The 24092-nt window shown below is 43.9% G+C and overlaps 5 non-coding genes across 5 annotated transcripts; 4 read left to right on the forward strand and 1 right to left on the reverse strand.

Moving 5' to 3' along the window:
* Nucleotides 1-5314: 5314 nt before the first annotated feature.
* On the reverse strand, nucleotides 5315-5386 carry TRNAC-GCA (transfer RNA cysteine (anticodon GCA)). Its single transcript has one exon. It is a non-coding gene; the product is annotated as a tRNA-Cys (tRNA).
* Nucleotides 5387-10933: 5547 nt separating this feature from the next.
* Nucleotides 10934-11005, forward strand: TRNAC-GCA (transfer RNA cysteine (anticodon GCA)). The gene has a single exon. It is a non-coding gene; the product is annotated as a tRNA-Cys (tRNA).
* A 1838-nt stretch (nucleotides 11006-12843) lies between these two features.
* Nucleotides 12844-12915, forward strand: TRNAC-GCA (transfer RNA cysteine (anticodon GCA)). The gene has a single exon. It is a non-coding gene; the product is annotated as a tRNA-Cys (tRNA).
* Nucleotides 12916-16500: 3585 nt separating this feature from the next.
* Nucleotides 16501-16572, forward strand: TRNAC-GCA (transfer RNA cysteine (anticodon GCA)). The gene has a single exon. It is a non-coding gene; the product is annotated as a tRNA-Cys (tRNA).
* A 2944-nt stretch (nucleotides 16573-19516) lies between these two features.
* TRNAC-GCA (transfer RNA cysteine (anticodon GCA)) lies at nucleotides 19517-19588 on the forward strand. Its single transcript has one exon. It is a non-coding gene; the product is annotated as a tRNA-Cys (tRNA).
* The last annotated feature ends 4504 nt before the right edge of the window (nucleotides 19589-24092 follow it).

Consider the following 24092-nt stretch of genomic DNA (forward strand, 5'->3'; position numbering starts at 1 on the left):
TGGCACTTGACCCGTGTGCCATTATATCTGTGTGGCTATTTGCTGGCCTATTTTGTTGATTGTGGTAACCCTGAAAGTTTCTGGCACGTAGTAGGCCCTCAAATAAACATGATGAATGAGCGAAGCGTGAGCCCCACCATTCTCCAGGTCAGAAAGGACGCAGTGGGCCTTGGAGAGAGTGGCGGACTCCGGAGGAGAGGACGCTGGCCGAGCCCAAAGAGCCTCTTTCCGCGTCTAGAGGACCCCCCTGTTAGGACGGCTCAAAGAAGGTGGGCATGTGGGGCTAAACCTGCTCTGTGAGACAAAAGCTAGCAGAAGCAGAGAAAGCAGGGGTCTAGCAAGGAGAAGGCGCCTACTGCCCAGAGAGCCCTTCCCCGCATCCCCACAGTTCTCTTCCTCTGGAATGTTTGGAGAAGGGGTATTCCTCGGCCAGCAATCTCTGTTGGTCCCTGCAGCCGTTGTAGCCTGCCGTGGGTCTCTGCTGGCCTTGTTGCATCTCCCAGAACTCTGGAGGACAGCATCGATAACTTCGGCCTGGCCTCCCAAGAAAGGCCAAGGGAAACCACTACGCTGGGTCACTGCCCACTCCAGACCTGGGCATAGCCCCCTCCTCCACACCCAAGGAATCACTGACACAGGACCCGTGTCTGCGTAGCCTACTGTCCTGAGGATCTGAAGATATCACAAGGTTTCATGTTATGGAAAAGGACCATTTAAAGTTCAACATCTGGTCTCAGGATCCCTAAAGGCCACAGCGCCTCGTGGTAAGTCCCTTGCCTGTGCTTTGGGCCTTGTGTCCCATCTTCTTGCTCAGATTGGCTTCCTCCTCGTAGGTGTCCCATTTCCCAGCTCGTCCGCACAAGCCACCCTCAGTCTCGGGAACCCTAAACTTAAAATCTAAATCCTAAAATCCCTTAACTTAAAAAAAAAGGTAGTATCTCTACCAAAGAAAGACACATCTTTCTTTTAGCATGTACAGAGCCTTGGCACCGCTTTGACTCAGCCTCCCCCTACTGGCCAGGCTTGGGTCCCATTTGAATACTCGGGGTCAGCGATTGCTTAGAGCAGTTCACCAACATCCCATTTGCTGAATAACCAATTTGCCAAAAATCAATTTGCTGAATTGCCAATTCTCCTAGTGACTGAGAAACTTCCTTCCTACCCCAAAGTTTGTGTTACACCTCCCACCCAGTGCCTGCATCCACCCCTGTCTCTGTATCTGCATTGCAAAATGATTGTGGGGAACCATCCTAAATTAAGTTTAAAGTGTTTATTTGGCAGTTCAGGACAGAGGCAAAGGAAGGAATGCAGATGGAACAGAATTTTTAAAGATTCTCAATAATTCAAATTGGTTATTCAGCAAATCGATAATTCAGTGGTTTAACTTTCTTCATATTCAACTTTTAGCTCTCCAGTCATTCTACGAATTGGCTTTTGGTAAACTAGCCAGCTGCAGTTTTTCCAAACAATTTAACTAGCTTCCTCCAAAGGTAAATGGCCCTGTCTGTTTCTCCTTGTGAAAATGAATGCACTTAATTTGAATATTTAAGTATTTTTGATTTTTGTTATTTCTTTTTCTATATGAGGTTATTTTAAAGTTCTTTCTAGTTTCCAAATGTATAGAAATGTATTCCAAATGTATAGTCTTTTAAAATTTTATCTTTTTGTTGTTGAGTTTTACCTTATAATAAAAGAATGGAGTATGTGATGTTGATTTTTTTTTTTATGATTTTCTGATACGTGCTTTGTGGCCAGGTATGCAATAAATGTTTCAACATGTTTCATGGTTGCTGCAAAAGAGTATGTATATTCTGATGTTGGTTGTAGGGATCTACTTAGGGCTACTAAATCAAGCTTATTGATTGTGTTATTTATATTTTCTATATCTTATCTTTTTTTTGCCCTTTTGATCTATCAGTTACTGAGAAAGATGTGTTAAGTCTCCATCAACATTGTGCATTTGTCAATTTCTTCCTGTATTTCTGACAAGTTTTGCTTTATATATTTTGAGCCAGTGTATACAAGTTTAGGATTGTATTTTACTGGGAAATTGTGTATTTTATTATTAATTAACTCTGTTTATCCCTAATAATACTTTTTGAAATTAATTTTTTATATTGAATTATAGTTGATTTACAATGTTGTGTTAGATTCTGGTATACAGCAAAGTGATTCAGATATATATATTCTTTTCAGATTCTTTTCCATTATAGGTTATTACAAGATTTTGAATATAGTTCCCTGTGCTACACAGTAGGACCTTGTTTTTTATCTACTTTATATATAGTAGCATGTATCTGTAATCCCAAACTCCTAATTTATCCCTGCATACTTTGGTAACCATAAATTTGTTTTCTGTGTCTGTGAGTCAGTTTCTGTTTTGTAAATAAGTTCATTTTTATCATTTTTTAGATTCCTTATGTAAGTGATATCATATGATATTTGTCTTTATCTAACTTACTTCACTTAGTATGATAATCTCTAGGTCCATCCATGTTGCTGCAAATGACATTATTTCATTCTTTTTTATGGCTGAGTAATAGTCCATTGTGTGTATACATTCTTTTTTATGGCTGAGTAGTATTCTATTATTTATATATATATACCAAATCTTCTTTATCCATTCATCTGTCGATGGACAAGTTAGGTTGCTTCCCTGTCATGGCTATTGTAAATAGTGTTTCTTTGAATGTTGGGGTGCATGTATCTTTTTGAATTATAGTTTTCATCTTTTCCGGCTATATGCCCAGGAGAGGGATTGCTGGATCGTATGGTAACTCTATTTTTAATTTTTTAGAGAAACTCCATACTGTTCTCCATAGTGACTACACCAATTTACATTCCCACCAACAGTGTAGGAGGATTCCCTTTTCTCCACACCTTCTCTAGCATTTATTATTTGTAGACTTTTTGATGATGGCCATTCTGACTGGTGTGAGGTGGTATCTCATTGTAGTTTTGATTTGCATTTCCCTAATAATTAGTGATGTGGAGCATCTTTTCATATGCCTGTTGGCCATCTGGATGTTTTCTTTGGAGAAATGTCTATTTCTCCAAACAACTATTATACTAATTTATATAATCTATGCTGTTTAGATTTACCAACATGCTCACTAATATCTTTGTTCACTATTTTTTCTCTTCTTTCTCCTTTCTTCCGAGTTCCATCTTTTTCTTTCTGAAGTACAACTTTTTAAGATTCTTACAGCAAGGATATGCTAGAAGTAAATTATTTAAGTTAAATATCTTCTTTTTCTCTCACACCTCAATGATAGTTGAGCTGAGTAGAGAATTCTAAGTTACTATGTTTTACACTCTTACTACTTTATTCCACTGTCTTAGAACTTTCATTGCTTCTGTTGAAAAGTCTGTTGTCGGTCTAATTATTATTATTCCTTTGCACAAGATTTGTCTTTTTTGTCTGGCTTCTTTTAAGATCATCCCTTTGTCTATGGTGTTATGAAGTTTCTCTACCTAGGTGTGATTTTATTTTTGTCTTTCTTAGAACTCATGGTTCCTAAGTCTGAGGTATTGTGGTTTTGTACAAGTCTAGAAAATTTTCAGCTATACTACCTTTTAATATTGCCTCTCCTCCATTATATTTTCTCTTTGTAGAATTCATATGTGATATTTGTTGGAACTCTTTATTCTCCACCTTTTTTAGCTACTCCTTTATATTCTGCAATTTTTTTTAGACCTCTGTGCTTCATTCTTGGTAATTTTTTAATATTTATATTCTATTTCACTCCCAGATCTCTCTTCTCTGTCTGTCTAACCTGCTGTTAAATTATTAGTTTCAGTGATTGTATTTTTCGTTTTAAGTGAATCTCCATCTTGTTAAATATCATATATTCTCATAAATTCAATTCCTTGTTTCTTTAATAACTTTTAACTATACTTACTTTATAGCATCTGATAATTCTGCTATCTGATCTTTGTTTTGTCTGATAGTTTTCACTCATGATAGATTGACTCCTCATGTGTTTCATTATTTTGAACTGTGAGCCCATTGTAAGCCAGGTTTCATCAGTGAAATTCTGTGTGGCCTCTTGCAGGCATGCCACAAGAGTTTGTTTGCTTCTTCTGGGTTCTCCAGAATCATTGTTAGCCTGAGCACACTTTTTATGTTAACTTTCAGCTTGGGCAGTTCCTGAACCATGCAGGTAGTGTGAATTCAAAGCCCTAACAAGCGTGAGGATAGATCTGTGGTCATGAATTCTCAAGGAAAATGCCTCCTCCCTCCTGAGGAGAGAAAGGCCTCTTGTCTTCCTCTGCTGGTGTTTTGCTAGCCCACCCTTTTACTAATGGTAGCTCTCTAAGAGTCTGACTTTATACAAAGAAACAGAATCCCAGGCCTAAGACCAAATTTCCTGGATTCACAAAATTGTTAAGATTCAAGCAAATAGTTTACCAGAGGCATTCTCAAGCTCAGTTCAAATTGACCTCATAGGACTTTTAGTTCATCCCCATGCCACCTCTAAGATACCTTTACTGCTGTGAGAGCTCAGCTATACCTGTGGATGGATATTCATTGTATTTTTCCTTGCATTTCTGGGTGTTTTGAGGTAGAAGGGGGTTTAGAAGACTTAGTCTAGCATGTGGCTAGTAACAGAAATCCTTTCATTTTAAATCCACACCCTTCTTCTTTGGCCTCGCTTTCCTTATTGTTCACTTCACCGCTTCTTCATTTGACTGCTCACCACAGACAGTTCTTACTCAGCTCTGTCTTTCCTGTGTCTGGCATTGAGCAGGATTCAAATATGTCTTGAGTGAAAGCATCTTTTATGACAGCCACTGCCCCGATGTCTGCAAGCATTATGACGAGGGGGCGGGGGTCAAAGAGCCCATGGCACTCTAGGGAAGATGGACTAGGGACAGTGGTGTGCTCAGTTGGCCTGCACCAGAGAGTCACTTGTTAGCATGTCTTCCCAACTCCATGATCAGTGATCTTATGTTTGTGGCTTGAAATTAGATATGATGAGATGATTTACACCATGAAATTGGAAAACACTACAAATCAGCACTGCCCCTCCCCGCCAAGGGCTGGTTGTTAAACATTTACCAGCACACCACTGATTTGGGACAATGAAAACATGTAGAAACAAGCCTATATAGAACAAGACCTGTGGCAAGTGAAATAAAAAGTCAAGAGTTGGAGGAACTTTTCAGTCGGGTTGTCATGCTCAGTGACAGGGTTTTATGTTAACCTGAACTTCGCCTCGGATTTGAGAAGGCTCAGTATCCTGAGACTCGGATTTAGGGAAAGGAGCTGACTCTTGGACACCAGCTCCAGCCAGCAAAAGTGAAGGACATCAGGGGGCACCTGGATTTGAACCAGGGACCTCTTGATCTGCAGTCAAATGCTCTACCCCTGAGCTATACCCCCTGGCGTGGGTATAGGCCTTAGTACTACCTTTTTACCTGTGCAGCCATGCCCAACATTCCTATAAATTTTGCCACAAATGATTATTCTGGCTGAGCCTGCTGGAAGCTGCCAAGCCTGCCTCACTATAATTTTGTTTCCCTGATGCAAAACAAGGAACAGGTTTCCCTCCCTGCTCTTTCTGGGAAAGCACAGACACTGAAGTTTATAGCAGGAAGGGCCTTCAGGGTCACTAATCTGTGCCCTTTGCAATGTGCATCTGAAAAGAGAGATTCAGGATTACTGGTCTGCTCAAGCACACACAGCTCCTTACAGATAGGCTTGGGACCTGCATCCAGTCTTCCTGGCTTTGGGTTCAGGACCCTGCAGCTGACCCAATGACTCTCTCATCTTCCTCTTGTGCCTATCTTCCGTCAGTCAAAATATGTAAAGGATGCATATCGAGAGCCTCTGAATAGATTCATGCAGACTCGAAACCACCAAGGGGACTAGACTGTGGGCTTAGCACAGCACAGAGAGCCATGCAGCACAAGGATTACTAGGAAAAGCTAATGGGGACACCAGGATTTGACCTGGTATATGGACTGCACCCTGTGGTCCAGTCCTCAGATTTCCTGTACTTAGGAATCATCTTGGGAACTTGTCAAACATGCAGATATGATCTGGGGTTAGGAACAAGCTCCTCATGGAGTCAGGAGACCGCTCTTTGAGAAACACCTGCCACAGATCTACCTCGGCTTCCTTTTGCGCCACCTGCAGGAAGACTTAGGTACTGAAATACCCAAGAAGGGGCTGGGTTTAGAACTCTACCATCTGCCCCAGGATCAGCCAGAGCTGGTGGGAAGAGCCAGGATTAAAAGCAGGGACCACAGTCAGACTGCTCATCCTCTGAACTCTGCTGTAGACCCATGGTTCTTTAACTTTAGGGTGCATCAAAATCACCAGGAGGGCTTGTTAAAACAGGGATGATGGCCCCCACCCTAAAAGTTTCTGATTAACAAGTGTGTGTTTACCAGTCACTGAGCGTCAGCTCCACTGAAGACCGGTGTCCCGAGTCCCTCTCCCTTTCCCCCTAGAGCCTGCCGGAAACCCCTGGGCTGGTCTTCATTGTCCTGGGTTCATTGTCCTCTTCTCAGTTTACCATTTAGGAAACTAAATCTGAAGAAGCCTCTTTCCCCTTCCCCAAGGTGGGGAAAACTTGTCCAAGCAAGTCAAGGAGGAGATCGCCTGTTCCGCCCAGAGCAGCCCAGTACAAGCTGAAGATCTCAGTTTGTCTCAGAAAAATCCAGCTCCAGGGGGTTGGGTTATTACTCCAGGGTTACAAATGAGGAAACAGAAGACAGAGGGTATCTTGGGCCTCATAAAGGAGAGTATCCAGGTTGGACTATGGAAGCACGGAGTTCCCCAGTGATGCATCCACGTCCTTGACATCGAGGTTTCCTGGAACATCTATTCAATTTTCATTTCTTGGGTCATACTGTGTGCTGGGCACCGTGGCACACTCAGCAGAAGCTGAGATTTCAGTACTCTTTGAGGGGAATAAATAGGCACACATTGGTAAAACACATGTCTTGGAGCACTTGCCCTGAGCTGGAAACTGCGCTGGGTTCTGGCGATACCGGGCAAATGATATCAGCTCCGGCAGAAGTGAGCTGTTTCATTCTTTCTGATAACATTCCATACAGCAAAGTTTCTGATAGTCTCTGACTTTAGAGAAGACCGTTTCTCTCTCTCAGAGGGTTGTTTTGACATTTGACAGCTGCAGCTCTCTCTGGGAGAGAGATAGTTCACTGTTAACTGTAGCTAGCTTTGTTCCTGCTCAGTGTTATCCGAGTGGATTTTTATTTTCTCTCTCTGAGCTCATTTTTACTTTCTGAGACCCTCTGTGAGGAAAAGGAGAAAATAAACAAGGTGGATGTGAAAGCCATAAGCCCTTGCATGTGAACATCTCCTAATGGGTACCTTTTCTTCTTGACACCACACTTAAGAATCCAGGAACTCAGTGCTGCTTCTGTGTGTCTAAGGGGCACAGTGGGTTGAATTTGCCCCCAAAAGGTATGCTGAAGTGCTAAGCCTGGTACGTGTGAAAGTGACCTGCTATGAAATAGGGCCTCTGCAGATGTAATTGGTTCAGATGAGTCTATCCTGGATTAGGCTGGGTCCTAGTCCCATGACTCGTGTCCTTATAAAAAGAGAAGAGACAGACACACAAACTCACGTGGGAGAGGCCCACATGAAGGCAGAGGCAGAGATTGGAGCAATGTGGCTATCAGACCAGGAACACTGAGGATTGCTGCCCCAGCAGGAGCTGGACGAGACAAGGCAGGATTCTTCCTTAGACCCTTCCCAAGCAGCCTGGCTCAGCTACGCCTTGACCTCAGACTTCTAGCTTCCAGGTCTGTGAGAGAATAGGCTTCTGTAGTTCTACGCCACCCAGCTTTGGGAACTATTTGTCCCAGCAGCCTTAGGATACTAGTATACCTTCTGTTTAGGTGCCCTGGCCTCAAAAATGACTTGTGGGTAGCTGAAGCTAAAAAGGGCAGACTTACTGTCAGAACCAGCAGTATCTCATAGAACACAGGGCAGAAATGCAGCCTCGAATTTTTCTGAGTACAGAGCAGAGAATGGACTGGAAGGGGCCAACTTACTGGTTGTTTCATCTCAGATGTACAGTGTGGGAGAGCAGTGGCCACTATCTATGTGGATTAACAAATATTTTGCTTAATTCTGGATGAAATTCTTGATGAGCAGAGTCTGAATCAGCCCCTTGGCGTGTGTGCGTACAGATGGGGAAAGTGCCTCCCTCTCTTGGTTCTGTGTGTCACTGACAAGCTCTCCTCCTGGAGAAGATGCTGTCCACTTGGTTAATGCTTATTTGATGAGCCATAGACTTTAGCACGAGGGTACTGGGGTCAGTTCTGCCTCCCCCAGCTGTATGCAGCAAAGGAGGGCAAGGCCATACAGAAGAGCTTGCACCTGAATGCTAATCCACATGTGGCTTCATTTGGAGAAAAATAGGTTTCTTGATTACCGTAAGAGAAAAGAGTAGAAATTGTAACTGATAAAATGATGGCCAGTAAACAAACAAACAAGCAAAAAATTTCATTGTAATAAAATGAGAGGAAAAAAATGGTGGCCACTAAATATACATCATTTTAGCATCCTGGTCAAAGAAATGGGGAGTGAATACATGATCTGCATTTCCATAGATTGACACTGACATATACTGGCTACTAAGAGTGCTTGCATGAATTTTTGAAATGAGAGAGAACATTAAAACATGTCTTTGAAATGCTGGTAAGGACCATTTCTATGACATTGAGGCATGCGGCTCGAGTGGAATAGCTCAGGTGTACAAATATTTTTGAATGCCCAGAATGTATCACTCCAGGGCTTTAATACTGTGCTTTTTTGTTGTTTGCTTAAGAAGACCTGTTTGTGGCACATGTTAATTCAGTAGCTGTGTTTAGCTTATTCCCCATGCATGATGATTGTCTTCATTCACGGTAGGGACCTGAATTGATCGTGTGTTACTAGGCATATTTGAAAACCACATCCAAATGCTGCAAAAGAATTTAAGGGAATACCTCCCCACGCCAGAGGGGACCAGAAATCCACCCACCACTGTCTCCCATGTTGGCCTTCTGAGCTCCCAGATTTAAGGGCAATGCACTTGTCAGCCTCGTATCTGAGTGAGTGCTGAAGACAGCCTTCAGTGAGAAGTTTGAATAAGTGCAGTATCTGCCAGGACCTCCAGTATACCTGCTATGATACCTGATGGCCTTTTAGTTATCATAAATTAGCAGAAATCAGGAATGTGAAGTGAAATCACCAGATTTGGAAATCTGACCTGTGGTTCAAGCTGGCTGTCATTAAGCCAGATAAAGGTAATCTGGTGAAACGCCCTGTTGAGTAACAACTGTTACTCATCTTAAAATATTATATTTTACTTTTTATTTTGATGAAGACAAATTGGTCTTTTTAACAAAAGTAGTATGTGTCTTCTGTGTTGTCTTAAGAAATCCTTCCCTTCCCTGAGAGAATAAAGATAATCTCCTTTTTCTTTTTTTTAAAGCTTACAGCACCCAGTGTTCCAAGGCAGTCTCCCTTCCAAGTACTAACCAGGCTCAACCCTGCTTAGCTTCCAGGATCAGACAAGATTGGGTGCATTCAGGGTGGTACAGCCAAAGATGTCTCCTATTTTTAATTCAAATAATTTTAAAGATTTTTTTCACATTTATGTTTTTAATTCATCTGGAATCTACCTTTCTGTGTGGTGAGGATTTTTAAGTAGCAGTTGTGTTTTTTTTTAATATGGAAAACCAGTAATTTCCATTTGTTGAACAATTTGGTACTTCCCCCACTAATTTGTAATTCCATTTTCATCATGTGTGGGAGAACCATAATTCCAACCAGGAAACTTTTGAGAGAGAGAGGGGATGATACCCATATTTATGCTGGGACCCCAGGCATCAACTGGAAATATCCCAAGCAAATTGGGACATATAGTCATTGTATTAGTCAGGGTTCTCCAGAGAAACAGAGCCAATGGGATGCATATAGTTGCATATAGATAAAGAGATTTATTATGGGGAATTGGCTCAGTAATTATGAAGGCTGCAAGGTTCCACCATCTGTACTCTGCAAGCTGGAGATCCAGGAAGACAGGTGGTATAGTTCCAATCCAAACTTGGAGGCTGACAACCAGGGTAGCCAGTACTGTAAATTCTGGTCTGAGTCCAAAGGCGCGAGAAGCAGGAGCACTGATGTCTGAAGGCAGGAGAAAGTGATGTCCCAGCTTGAGCAGGCAGCAGATTCACCCTTCCTCCACCTTTTTGTTCGGCCCCTCATCTGTCTTATTTTTTTAATAACACACAAATAGTAAGGGAAGGAATTACACAATTTAAAAATAATGAGAAAATATACATTCTGAACAATCCTTAGTAATTATGACTATCCTGAGTTTAGTCTGAGAATATTTATGCTTTTTAAAAGCCCTGCACATTTAACAGTACAAACAGTACATTTCAGGCTATGAAGATTGGAGATACGGTTTGAGTTTTTAACTTCCGAGGGGGAAAATTGTGGGTTTTTTCCCTACTAAAATACAGATCTGTCCGTCAGAGCTATTTAAGGTTACTTTATTTTATTTTATTTTATTTTATTTTATTTTATTTTATTTTATTTTATTTTATTTTATTTATGTCTCTAGCTTCACTTAAATATATAATTTTAAAAAATAATGTCTTCCTAATTATAAGAAAGCAATAAAAAAAGGTATAAGCCCACAGGACAAAAAGCAGAGAGCTGAGTGATAACTATTTTCACATAGGAGAAAAAAACAGCTGACATGTAGTCTGAGAAATCATCCAACAAGAAGTTCTGTGGGGAATGAAGGGCAGCTTGATGACCAGAGGGTGTCCCTCTGAGAGGCAGTTCTGCAGGTTCTCACTGGTTCACTGAGGATGGATGACAGTTGCAGTGTCCTGGAGGATACCTGGGTATTGCAACATAGTGAAGTGATGCAAGTTAAGAGTATGTGGTTGGCTTGGGGGTATAGCTCAGGGGTAGAGCATTTGACTGCAGATCAAGAGGTTCCTGGTTCAAATCCGGGTGCCCCCTGCTACTTTTCTTTTTCTTCCTGAATCTACACAGGTGGTCACTGTAGAATTCCTTAGTACCCTGAGTGGGACTCACTCCCCCCACCCTAGTTTTTAGGTGGCTATTTAAGCTTGCCTATTTTTCTCTGGAGGGGCTTAGCAGACAGGACATGGAAGGGGTAAGGAAAGGGAAGACACAGGAAAGTTCATCTTCTGATTCAGGAAACGGTTTATTGGAAGTTTTCCTCATCCAGAATTAGAGGCTTTGTCTTGACCCTATGAGAAATACGTGTGTTTGGTTAGCTCTCCTATTTACTGTCAAAGCTGATGCCCTCTGCTGGGGCCTGAGGAGCTGCCAGGTGGGAAGGAGACCTGGTGGGAAAGGTGTGCACCTGCCACGGAGCAGACGCCCAGGTTTATGGAAGACCACGAATATGAGGGTGACTCTGTGTTAGAGTTCCGGACAGCCCTGTAGGTGAAAAGGAACTTTTTAGATAATAGTGGCTCATAAATCATTTAAACACGGATCATGTGGTCTCTGATTCATAACCCAAGTTGCCTTACCTGCTGTCACTTTAAAAACATTAATATGCACCAGAAATTGACAGAAGGTTGTAAACTGACTATACTGCAATAAAAAATTACAAGAACTTGAAAAAATTAAAATAAAAAATTTAAAAATTAATAGATTATTTTTAGAGCAGTTTTAGGTTTACAGAAAAATTGAGTAGAAAGTGCCCTATACCCCCTCACCTCAGCTGCCCCTCCCAGTTGCCCCATTATGAACATCTTGCATTAGTGTGACATTTGTTAAATATGGTGAATGAATATTGGTACATTACTATTAACCGGAGTCCATGGTTTACATTAAGATTCGTACAGTTTTGTGGGTTTTGACAAATGCATAATGTCATTTACCCACAATCACAATATCATACAGAGTATTTTCACTGCCTTAAAAATTCCCCCTGCTGTACTGACTCATCACTCTCCCCCCTCCCCCCCCAGCGAGCCCCTGGCAACCAGTCATCTATCTTCATAGTTTTGCCTGTAACAGAATGTCATGTGGTTGGAAGTATCCAATTCGTAGCCTTTTCAGACTGGTTTCCCTCCCTTTGCAATGGGCATGTAATATTCCTCCCTGTCTTTTTGTGGCTTGATAGCACATGTCTTTTTCTCACTGAGTAGTAGTCCCCTGCGTGGACCTGCAATCGTGTGATTGGAGGGCTGCCGAGGACTGGGCAGAGGGAAAAAAAGAGATCTGACTCCATACCAGGGCCCCTTGTTCCCGGGCTGCGGGCCCCAAATAACAGCCTTTACACCTCGTCTCAGCTCTCTTGGTTGTGCTGCCCAAAGGATTCAGGGGCTGTGGTCTCTCTGGTGCTGCCTCCCCTGGGTTCTTCAGCCAAGCCCCTAGGAGACTGCCGGGGAGAAGGGAGGAGAGAGTGTGAGGTGGAGATGGAGGGCTGAGTGAAGGATGCCAGTGGAAGGGTGAGGTGGGCTGAGTATGGGGAGGATGAAGCAGAGTAGGGGAAGTTGGGGGAGGAGGGAAGGAAGGCAAGAAGAATGGGGCAGGGGCGAGGTTCCAGCCCTAAAAGCCCTGGTTCTCAAACCTGGTGCCTCCCTACCCAAAGCCTACCGTTCTGATTGTGGCTTGAGTAGGAACGGGCCTGTTAGACAAGGGAGGGTCCTCTGGGGGATGAAAAGGTGAACTCCTGGCCAGAGAACGGCCTCCAGTCAGTTTGTGGTGGGTTTGCCAGTTTCAGAGGCCGACAAGGAATAAGTAAAACTTATAACTACAGATTGCTTGGGTGTGGCAGCACAGGTAAAATAAGGTAAGGAGGAGCCACCAATAGGCAAGGGGGTGTAGCTCAGGGGTAGAGCATTTGACTGCAGATCAAGAGGTCCCTGGTTCAAATCCGGGTGCCCCCTAAGGGTAGCTTTTTTTCTATTACCAAAAACAGATAAATGGCTTCCCTGAGAGCACATTCTGCTTAATATCAGTGCCTTCTTTCATCACCACCCCCACCACTTTTACCCAGACTGTGTTGTTTTTTAAGGTATCTTCTCTCCTCTGTCACCTTGAAGTGCAGTAGATTGACCTATTGGCTATAATTCACATCTCTCTGTTTCTATGCCTTTGTGACTTTGCTCTTTCTCCCCTATAGGCCAGTATCTGGGCTCAGCTGTATCAGTCTAGGCCAGTCAGGAGATAGAATCTACACGGTAATTTAAATAGGAGAAGTTTAATGTAAAGAATTATTGTGCTATGAAAGGAGAGTAACTATGAAGGTGCAAAGAAAACTCTAAAGGTACCCCTGGGTTGAGGGGCCCAAGCAAGGACAAATTCGGAAAGGGGACACTTCCCATAGCTAGGATTCAGTCCTCATCTGGGGAGGTTGGGATTGCAGACTACCCATCAGGTTGCCTCAACCAGACCTGTTCACGGTTGCCAGGCAACCAGGAAGCAACGTCGGGGGACACAAGTAAGCTATATGGAAGTGTGAAGCCTGGGGTGTGCACTGTTCACAAGTAGACCTGGGAACCAGACTTCTGGGCAGAAACAAGTCGAAGCTGGCAGGCGGGTGCATAGAGGGAGCTGGGGGTGGGGGTGGGGGTGGGGGAGTGGTCGCCTGCCCAGCCAGGGCTGCGAGGTCACGAAGGGATTTCATTCTCTGGACATGTGCCTGGAGCAGAGCACTACCAAGTGTCCTTCCACACCTGCACCACCAACCACCCTGCAGCAGGAAGGCGGAGGGGCAAGCAAACACCTGCTGCAGAAACTAGGGAGAGAAGACCCCTTTCTCCCGCAACATCCCTCCTGCGCCCTCTACCGACAGCTGTTAACATTGTGCTCACTTGAAGGAGAAAGGCTTAAAGAATCCAGTCCGTTTTCCCACAGCAGGTATGGAAGGGTGAATTTGGAGCTGAGAGTCAATACATGGGTAACTGACACACCATGTGACTTGTTTTGGCCAACACGATGTTGACAGGTATGATGCAAGCCTTGAAGATTTGATTGCAAGGTTGGGTTTGCCTCTGGAACTTCCACTGTTACCACGAAATATGCTTAACCCTGTAAGCTCCTCTCCTTCAGCCTGGGCTCCAGCATGAACACACAAAGCCCAACCCTGTGCCCAACTCACTGAGAAGCGCCAAGGGCAGCTAGATGGGCAGTTTGAAGTCCACCCACCCTGTCAAGCCCAACCTAGATCAGCTGATTCACATTCAACCTGCAAACCCATAGGTGTGACAGTTAACTGCCCATTGTTCTGTGTTACTGGTTTGAGGGGTGGCTTGTTATGCAGCGTTATTGTGAACAAGACTGACACATACTGAAATTGGTATCTAGAAGAGGGCTCCTGCTGTAACGAAAGTCTAACATACATGCCATGGCTTCATGATGAAGCAGTGGGTTGCAAGGAAGCTGTTACAATCAGTCTGGAAAAATGGTGAGAAAATTAGCATTGAGGGCAGGGAAAATGGAGATTTGTGATCACCTGAAAGGCAGAAAATACTTGAACCAATAGAATTGGAGGTAGGATCTTTCCAGGCAAAATGTTGAATGCCTAAGCTATTTGGTTACAGGCTGTTTTGGATAAGAAACTAAAAAGGAAAAAAAAAGATTTGAGTTCAGAAGAGAACTTGTAATCAGAATTATTACATCACTTTAGAAAAAAGACTAAATGTAGAGCCTTCCAGTAAAACACAGCCTCAGGGAACAGTTCAAATCAAGGGTGTGGCTTTAATGCCTTTTATTAAGAGCACTAAAAGAATTAATGTGATGTCAAGAATATCCTCTCAGTTGTACAAAAGTGTTCCTAGAAAGATTAAGGATGTGGTCTCACAGAAATGCCCAAATATTGATAATGGAGGTGGAGGGAGGGCATAGGTTAAAAAAAATTGTGACCATGGCTTTTGATACAAGGAGTGAAATACATAGGAAACCCACAAATTTCTTAAGAAAGCTGTACTAACAAAAGCATCCACAGCCTGAACTAAAAAAGACTGAAACTGGGAAGTCAAAAGATCTCTGGGCCTCCAACATTCCATGGGTGGGAAGCAAGCTGAGAGGAATGCTCAGCCACCAAAAGGGGCATATTTTCCAATGAGCTCTTCAGAATTTGCAAAGGAAAATGATGAAAAAGGAAGACTTCTCAGGGGGTGGAGCCAAGAGTCATGTAGAGCCATGGACTGGGAGCCACTCCCAGGTAGCAGAACCAGGGTCTAAGCAAGGAACATTTCATATTCCTGGAATGCTTATTGTGTGCCACTGAGTTTTCAGTGTTTTGTTATGCAACATTATTGTGAAAAGGCTAGCAAAGACTTAAACTGGTATCTAGAAGGAGGCTGTGGCTGTACCCAAAGGTAGAAGGGAGTGTGACAGTTTCTTTTGCATACCCAGTTGCTGTGACTATCTATTTGTGCTGCCCATTTTGTCCAGTCTTTGAATGTAATGTTTATTGCAGTCAATCTGTTCCTGTACTATCACTGGTTTCTGGATGTGTGCATGGTGGATAACTTGTCTCTTAAGCGCATACATTTCTGGATCAAGAGAAGCCTCTCCTGGACCTAATGTAGATCACAAGATCCCGGACTTTGTCTAATTGGATGAGGCTTTGGCGGCTTGGGATAAAGATGAGTGTATTTTGCTTGTGGGGGAGAGACATAAATAATTACAACCAAGAGAGCAGGCCATGGTAGATTAAACTCTTAGCCCCTGTTCTTCACTCATTCTTTCTGTGCCCTTTGCCTCAAGACTTCTCAGATCCTCCCTTTAGAAGTGGTATATATTTCCTGCCCTTGATTTAGGGCTTGGTCCTATGACTTTCTTTGCCTGATGGGATCTAGCACATGTAATACACGCAGAGGCTTGAAACCTGCTTGTATTGTTGGGCTTGTCTTTTTGTTTTTCTGCTATTGCTGTGAGAAGAGCTGCCCCTGCTAGATGCTGCTTCTCCAGCGCAGACTCCAGAACGAACAGACAAGGGAGCAGACCTAAGCCCAGTTCACAGAGAGAAACCAGGCACAAATGGACCCCCAGCTTGAAGCAGGGCCACCAGGTAAAGCCCAGCCTCCATACGCTGTTTGGCATCCATGCTGCTACCCTATGAATATGAAAATAAATGCTTATTGCATGATTTAGAATTTGAGGATGATTTGTTTTGAAGCATTACTGTGGAAATAGCTGACTAATACAGCTGTGATTCTTACACGTCTTCACTGCTTCCCCCCTGCACTGCTCACCAGCCTCTGAGGGAAGAGGAAGAGACTTCAGTTTTTGAAGGAATTCAGTTTGTGACTACAAAGTAGAAGAGTGCCTGTTAGACAGTGAGGGGTCTCTGGGGAATGGAAAGATGAAATCTTAGCCAGAAGAGTGATCTCTGGTCAGTTTGTGGGGGGTATGTCAGTTTCCACAGGCTGGCTGAGAATGAACAAGAGATTACAGTGCACTATGGAATCCTTGGATGTGGCAACACAGGTGAAATATGCTAAGGAGGAGTTTTGTTCCAGCAAGGGGGTATAGCTCAGGGGTAGAGCATTTGACTGCAGATCAAGAGGTCCCTGGTTCAAATCCGGGTGCCCCCTGCTGGTAGCTTGCTTTATTGCCAGATATAGATAAAAATGACTCCCCTTTTTCAGCATCTTTTTTACTGTGAGTCACCATCATCACCACTTTTCCATAGTCTGTATCAGCTTTCTTAGGTCACTTCTATTATGTGGCACATATCATGGTTCTGTCTTTAATGATCTGCGTGTGTTTCAGTTCTTAATGAGTTCCTCCTCTTTAAAGTTGACGTTATGGAGGACACACTGAATCAGAGGTTATCCAGCTTGACTGCACCAGAATTACTTAGAGACATTATTAAAAATACAAATTAGCAGCGGGGAGGGGCAACATGGTAGGTAGGGGATTAAGAGGTACAAACTATTAGGTATAAAATAAGCTACAAGGATATATTGTACAACACAGGGAATATAGCCAATATTTTATAATAACTACAAATGGAGCATAATCTTTAAAAATTGTGATTCAGTATATTGTACACCTGTAACTTATATAATATTGTACAACAACTATACTAAAATAAAAATTTTAAATTAAAAAAATGCAGACTAGCCTAAGAAATTCTGATTTAGTAGGACTGATTAAGGGCCTAGGGAAACTTTATTTTGGGGAAGCACACTTCCCTGCTAACCTTGATCCTAAAATCCAATGATTCTGAGTGACTGGAAAATTATTTTGGAACTTACAACACTGTATAGTTCTAAACAATATCTGGTGGTAAACATCAATTATTTCCAAGTGAATGCCTTCAGCCCAGGAGAGGCAAACTCATCTCAGCAGGACTATTGGCATGCCATGAACGCCTTCATCCTATTTTGAAGAAAATTCCACGAATGTAGTTTTAAGAGTTATGTTTTGCTAGAAACAGGAGATAAACAAGTAGAAAGACCTGATGATAAAACTGAATTCTTTAATTTGAACTCTCTCTTTTAATTTCAGGAAAGGAATAGGAGTGTTTCTAAGTGGTCACAGACGGCCAGTGTGAGAGCGAGCCCAACAGTGGACCGCCAAGGGCTGGTTATTACCTTAACTTTCTCCTGGGAAGAAATTTGATTCTAAACTATAATTTTGGATGAATAAGCATCAGAATATTAGCATTTGTTAAACTGATGGCATTAGAGGAAATTTTTTTTTCTTCATGCTTACTTGTTTCTTAACTTAAAACACACTATATTCTTAAATTCTATAAGGCACGTTAGAGAGATTCAAGGAATTATATTTTCTATATTGGAAGTGTATTTCCTATCTAATCAGAATAATTAAATAGATTATTGCCCCAAGAAGAAAACACCTTGTCTTTACCCTGATCATCTTTGTAAATCACAATGAATTTGGGGCCCCAGGCTCCCCGACATCATTCCTACAGTTCTTTGCCTCCATATGCTATGCCCCTTTGGATGACTGTTCTGTCTCTGAATCCTTGGGATCTATGTGGTCTTTGGCCTCATAGCGGCAACTTCCAGGGGAGGAGGGATCCCTTGAAGGGATTCCACAGAGGAAGAGATCCCTGATCCCAGTTCAGAAGATACTGGAGGCCTGACTTTGGGTGCTCAAATAGCCAGTCTTTGTGCCTGGTCCCAGATTGTCCAGTTGTGCTGAGCTGATGGTTTGGGACCAGCATGGCGCTGTGACCTCTCTAGCAAGGTGTCTCCCTTTTAAAGCCAGTAGAAAATGAGAAGGGGAGAAGAGAATAAGAAATGCAAGACAAAGCCAAAGGACACCAATGTGCAGAGGATGAGAGTGAGATTATGAGCGAGTACAGGGAATGGGTTAGTAAAGACAAAACTCAGTAGGAGGGAAGGAGAGAGGGACAATTTCAGCTCTAAATAATGACTCTCCGGATTGGTGCCTCACACAGGTATTGAGAAGGAGGCCATAGGGCTCTGGGCTGGGGAGGTTTCTAGAAGTCACTTGATAGGTCTTTGGAGAAGGACACAGCAAGTTCAAAGCCAGATAGAGGTCTGTCTAAATGAGGTCAGTCAGTCAGGTCCCAGTAGGTCACTAGAAATGAAGAGAAACTACAGTGCACATTGGATCTCCGAGTGGGCAACACAGGTGAACGGTGTTAGGAAATCAGAAAAGTCTAAAGAGATAAGGGGATACAGTCCAAGGCAGTGCACCTGACTGTACGTCCAGTCCTCCCTGGCTCAAGTCTGTGTTACCTGGAGGCCTGCGCTCTTGTTCTGACCACATGTTTGCATTCCCTCTGCCCTTTGTGCCCTAGGGACCATAAATCTTTCTCATTGTCACTTCATCATTTTTCCGTGGATTGCATCCTCTCTTCAGGTTACTTTTCTCGTCTGACACATGGAGGGATGCAGCAAATGGAGATTAAGAGGGAAGAAGTGGAGACATAAAGGAGGTGGTTCATCTCCTGCCCAGGAATTAGTGCAAAGACACTCTTAATCACATGCATGGATTCTAGTTGTGACTTGGTTATTAATCCGATGTGTTTTGGCAGGTGCATGATTTAAATTACTACTGTCATTTTTTTCAGATCTAGACCATGAAGGGTACGGATTAAATCAAAACTAAAGCTCCAAAACCACCTATGAGTCAGAATCATCGGGAACATGTCAGAAGCGCACATTGTCCCCAGGTTCCCGGAGAGTCTGGTTTAGAGATTCTCATGTTTACTTTTGCCCAACCCTGCCCTTCCCACCCCAACCTCAAAGATTCCTTGAGTAGCCATTGATTTGAATCCTGCTCTTCTAAGTGAGTCTGAGGGATGTTCTAGCTGCGAACTTCAATGATTTCAATATCAGTGCCTTTAGCCAGGGGCTGAGGGAAAGAGGGATGCTGGTTATAAGCAGAGGTGGGGGCACAGGAGGTGGTCATAGTTGGAAGAGCATCCGTTTACAGGGGTGTAGGATGGAGAACACTAGCAAGAACACATCTCAGAACATGACACTCAGGGTGTGGCTCTGGAGGCTTAGAGTGCTTATTAACTGAAGGTGAACAGGTGCAGGTATAGCTCAGGGGTAGAGCATTTGACTGCAGATCAAGAGGTCCCTGGTTCAAATCCGGGTGCCCCCTACCCACACTTGCTTTTTGCTCACCAAACACCAAGTTCTGCTTCCCGCTTTTTTCACCACATTGATTCAGCCTGCAAAGAGAAGAGGCAGGACAGGTCTTCACCAGGAAGCCTCCCCGGACACCTGCACCTCTAGATAAACCCAGCTTCTTTAAGGCTGAGTCAGTTCTCATAGGTCCTGTAATGAGCATTTATTCTTTTTTTCTTTTTTGCCCAGCGTGTGAACCCTCTTATCTCCATTTTGGGAATTCACAATTGTCTTAGTCTTGAAAGAAGACAAGGGCCTGTCTCTGGCTGAGGAAGCAAAAATGCCAAGTAAGTATGTATGTGTGTTGTCTCTCTCTCTCCCTCTCTCTCTCTCTCTCCCTCTCTCTCTCTCTCCCTCTCTCCCTCTCTCTCTCTCTCCCTCTCTCTCTCTCTCCCTCTCTCCCTCTCTCCCTCTCTCTCTCTCTCTCTCTCTCTCTATATATATATATATATATATATATACATATATATATATATGGTGGGGGGCTGGCAATGGTGCAGGCCAGCAGACTGTAGACCCAGGAAAGAACTGATGTTGCAGTTTGAGTCCAAAGGCCACCTGGAGGCAGAATTTCCTATTTCTCAGGGGACCTCAGTCTTTTTCTCCTAAGGCCTTCAACTGATTGGATGGGGCCCACCCACGTTGTAGAGGGTAATCTGCTTTATACAAAGTCGTCTACTGACGTAAATGTTAATCACATCAAAGAAAGAATCTTCACAGCAGCATCTTGATTAGTGTTTGACCAAACATCTGGGCACCAGAACCTAAACAAGTTGACCCATAAAATTAACCAACACAGTTGGTAATGCCTTATGCTTGGCCAACTATCTGCCCATAAATAAGACTGTGAATGTAGAATAAATCACACCTAGAGGTAGGAGAATTTGGAATTCATTCTGGGGGTGGCAGAGATGTCTGGCAATGACAGTGGGACCAGTGGCTGCAGCCAGTGTCCATTGTGGTGGCAGCAAGGGCACCCTCACCCAGACCTACTGAAATCCTGCCCGCTCTATGAGCATTTTATAAGGGAAGTTCTTCGGGCCTCCCTTCAGTGCTATGAGCTCCTAGCCATCCTGGCAACGACTGCCTTCTGAGTTTCCATTTAGTGTGGGATCTTCTTTAATCAAAGTGCCCTGACTGGTAGTAGGAATGACTAATAAGCAAAAGAGCCTCAGAGAAAAGATGGAATGTGGTCTCCTTCTGGCCTCATTGGACCTGAAAATAATGAAAATCAGGTTGTTTGGGGGGTGCTAATCTAGGAGCCCATATGATCCAGTAGAAGAAGTTGAGTGAATATTTGCCTGCTGTCCCCAAGTGATCAAGCTGAGTTCCCATGGAATATGGAAGTGGCTTCAGGGCTGGATGGCTGATCCTAGCAGTTTAAAGAAAGCAAATCATAAGCTCAAGTATCACTCCGTATGGGCTGAAAGCCAGCACTTGCTCTGACTGCACTGGGACCATCTCTTATCTCCTATCACAGAACCTGAAATAGCTGAAAACAACAGTTAAAGCTGATCCAGTGAAATCTACAATTTTCAGAGGTCTCCTTGCTGAAAATAGGTCGGTGGTTAAGAAAGCGTGGGACATGAGGAATTTCAATGTGGGTGTATGAGAGCATTTGGAAAACTCAAATTATACCAAATCACCTACTCTACTGGATCTCCCTTGTCAGTGGAGCCAGCCCCTTCTCCCTGTCTGAAAGTTGAATAGCCGAGACTGGGTTATTTCATTGCAGGAGGCGATCAGTTGCCCCATCCTTCACTGTCTCTTGATCTCCAGCTACAGAAACAGCTCAGCTGACTCTGGGTACCAGTTGTTGGGACGTGGACTCACGCATGAAAATAATTTCAAACCGGCTAATTTATATCAGCAAAGATCTAGAGAACACATGTTGATATGGATTCTTGGAGGATTTTGTAAATTAGGAAGAGTATAATTTTAAGTAAGCCTGAATTTATTTTTATGAGTGTACCCAATCAACATTCTACTTAAAATATCCTAGCTGGAGCAGCTGGGATGAACTTGTTTACTCAGTTGTTGGCTTGAACCAGGATTCACAGGAGGCTGATTCTAAATGCGTTTGGAATATAGAGATCCCTTAGTGTAATCTAGAAAGGCGTCATAGATCTCAGAGGGTAGGAATGCCGGAGTTGATTTATCACATGTGACTTGCCCCTTCAAACAACAGTGATTCCCTTCACTGAAGTCTTGGAAATTCTTGGGCAAGTGGAGCGTCCATGTCTTTGAAAAGCATTTTGGTTGTCTAAAGACAGGAATGCTGTCTGGAGACATTACAGTGGAAAGGAATTCTCTGATTTCAGTGGGGACAGGAGGATCCTAGGTGTCAGAGTTCAAGAAATGTGATTCTTTGCCTCCAGATGCAAGTTTGGGGTCACTCTGTGTGAAGAATCTGTACCAGCCAGAGATGGAGGAGGGAAGGTACTAGGAAGGGCAGAAGGTGCTGCTGGGCGTTCAAATGAGGGGCCAGTAGAAAAGGGAGCTTATGTCAGGAGAGGGTGAGTCAGCCAAGATCTGGGGCCAACCAGGGATAAACAGAAATGACCGAGTTACTGGGGGAGCCTTCCCAGGGAGAACACAGTCATGAAATTGTGTCAGTAAGGAAAGGGCTTGAGGTGGGCTCCTGGCTCAGGGAAGAGCATCTGACTGCAGGTCAAGAGGTGTGTGGTTCAGGTTTCCAGGCCCCTGGAGGCTGATCTCATTTAGTCCTAGACAGCGGGTGGAAACCTCTCGGGTCGTCTCTTGGGAGGGCGTATCTCACCCCACCCAGTGAGGGCTCGGCTATGGGAGTGAGACACAGATGAAGGAGGTGGCCAGGTCGCGCTTTGCCCCAGGGCTGGGGAAGCGGGAAGAGCCCAGGACCAGCCATGTGGATCTGGCCTCAGCCCTATTATTAATCAGGTGTGTGTGTGCTTGGGCACGCCTCTTAATTACAGCTTCCCTTCAAGCCTGTAACACGGGGCACAAAACTGAGCTGGGGGCTCCCAAACATCACTTTCCTTTGAGATCGTCTCAGGAACTTGTTCAAAATAGAGTCCTTTGGTCTCACTCCCAGCACATCTGATTCAGGAAGTCTGACTTGGAGCCTTGAACTTCAATGCTATGAAAGCCCGGCCTTGCTCTTACCACCTCACATACTTGTGTGTGATGGGCAGCCAGTTGGAGGTTTGTGGCCTTAGTTCAGTCCAGAGGCCTTCCACTGACACAGCCATGGCTCTTATACTGTTGTCTTTGGCCCTGGGTAGCTGGGCATGGCAGCAGACTGTGCAAAAGGGGATGGTGAGCAGGGATGCCTTCTGTGTGCAGTAGAGCAGTTCTCGAGGACTGACTAGACAGAAGAGGGTAGTGAGTTCTGAAGGAGTTCTGAGGCCAGAGGTCTTCATTAGATCAATGAGATGAGCTTTTAAGGGCAGATGCTTCTTACCTGTTCTTATTTTTACATTTTTATTTTGGAATGTGATTCCAGCTCTCTTCCCCTCACCAGAGCCCATGATTCTGTACAGAGGAGAGAGAGAAAAGAGGCACAGAGGGTCAGGCCAGTCTTTCCTCCATCCTCTCTACTCCCTCACTCCTTGGCATTAATCCCACAGAGGCAAGTGGAATGCGGTTCTTCCCCAGGCCCTGGTCTCGGTCTGTGAGCCTGGAGCAGACCCAGTGGGAGCTCAGGGCCTGGGGACACAGAATCTAAGCCCAGGGCCTCCGACCCACAGCCCAGCACTCAGGGCTCAGAAAGCTAAGCAGCTGCCCGGGGGCACAGGTGCAGGAGCCCTGTCGGTGCAGCTCTGTGTAATAGCCCAAGTGCGTGGAGCTGACAGCAGGAGATGGAGACAGACCAGCCCTCTCTGTGGAGAATGGGTGGGTCTGTGGAAGATGAAATCTCTGGCTGGAGCTAAGTGAGGCCCAGAGGGGCTGGAGGAGGCAGGGATCTGTGCCTGGTGAGCATGAATTTTCATACACGTCACCCAAAGAATCTTTAAATTTAGATCGGATCTGCACTTTCTAAGGAGTCATGAATCATAGAGGGTTTTTTGTTTGTTTTTAACATTTTTTATTGAGTTATAGTCATTTTACAATGTTGTGTCAAATTCCAGTGTAGAGCACGATTTTTCAGTTACACATGAAGATACATATATTCATGGTCACATTTTTTTTCGCTATGAGCTACCACAAGATCTTGCATATATTCCCTGTGCTGTACAGTATAATCTTGTTTACCTATTCTGCATATACCTGTCAGTATCTACAAATTTTGAACTCCCAGTCGGTCCCTTCCCACCCCCCCTCCCTTGGCAACCACAAGTTTGTATTCTATGTTTATGAGTCTATTTCTGTTTTGTATTTATGTTTAATGTATAGAGTTTAATAGACTTTCTGTTTCTTCTCCAGGTGTCCTGGCCTGTGAGGAGGTCAGGGGAACAGGTAATGACAGACTCACTTTGGGATTAAAAGTGAGACAAAAC

The sequence above is a fragment of the Vicugna pacos genome, chromosome 7 (assembly GCF_048564905.1).
Source record: "Vicugna pacos chromosome 7, VicPac4, whole genome shotgun sequence".
Lineage (NCBI taxonomy): Eukaryota > Metazoa > Chordata > Mammalia > Artiodactyla > Camelidae > Vicugna > Vicugna pacos.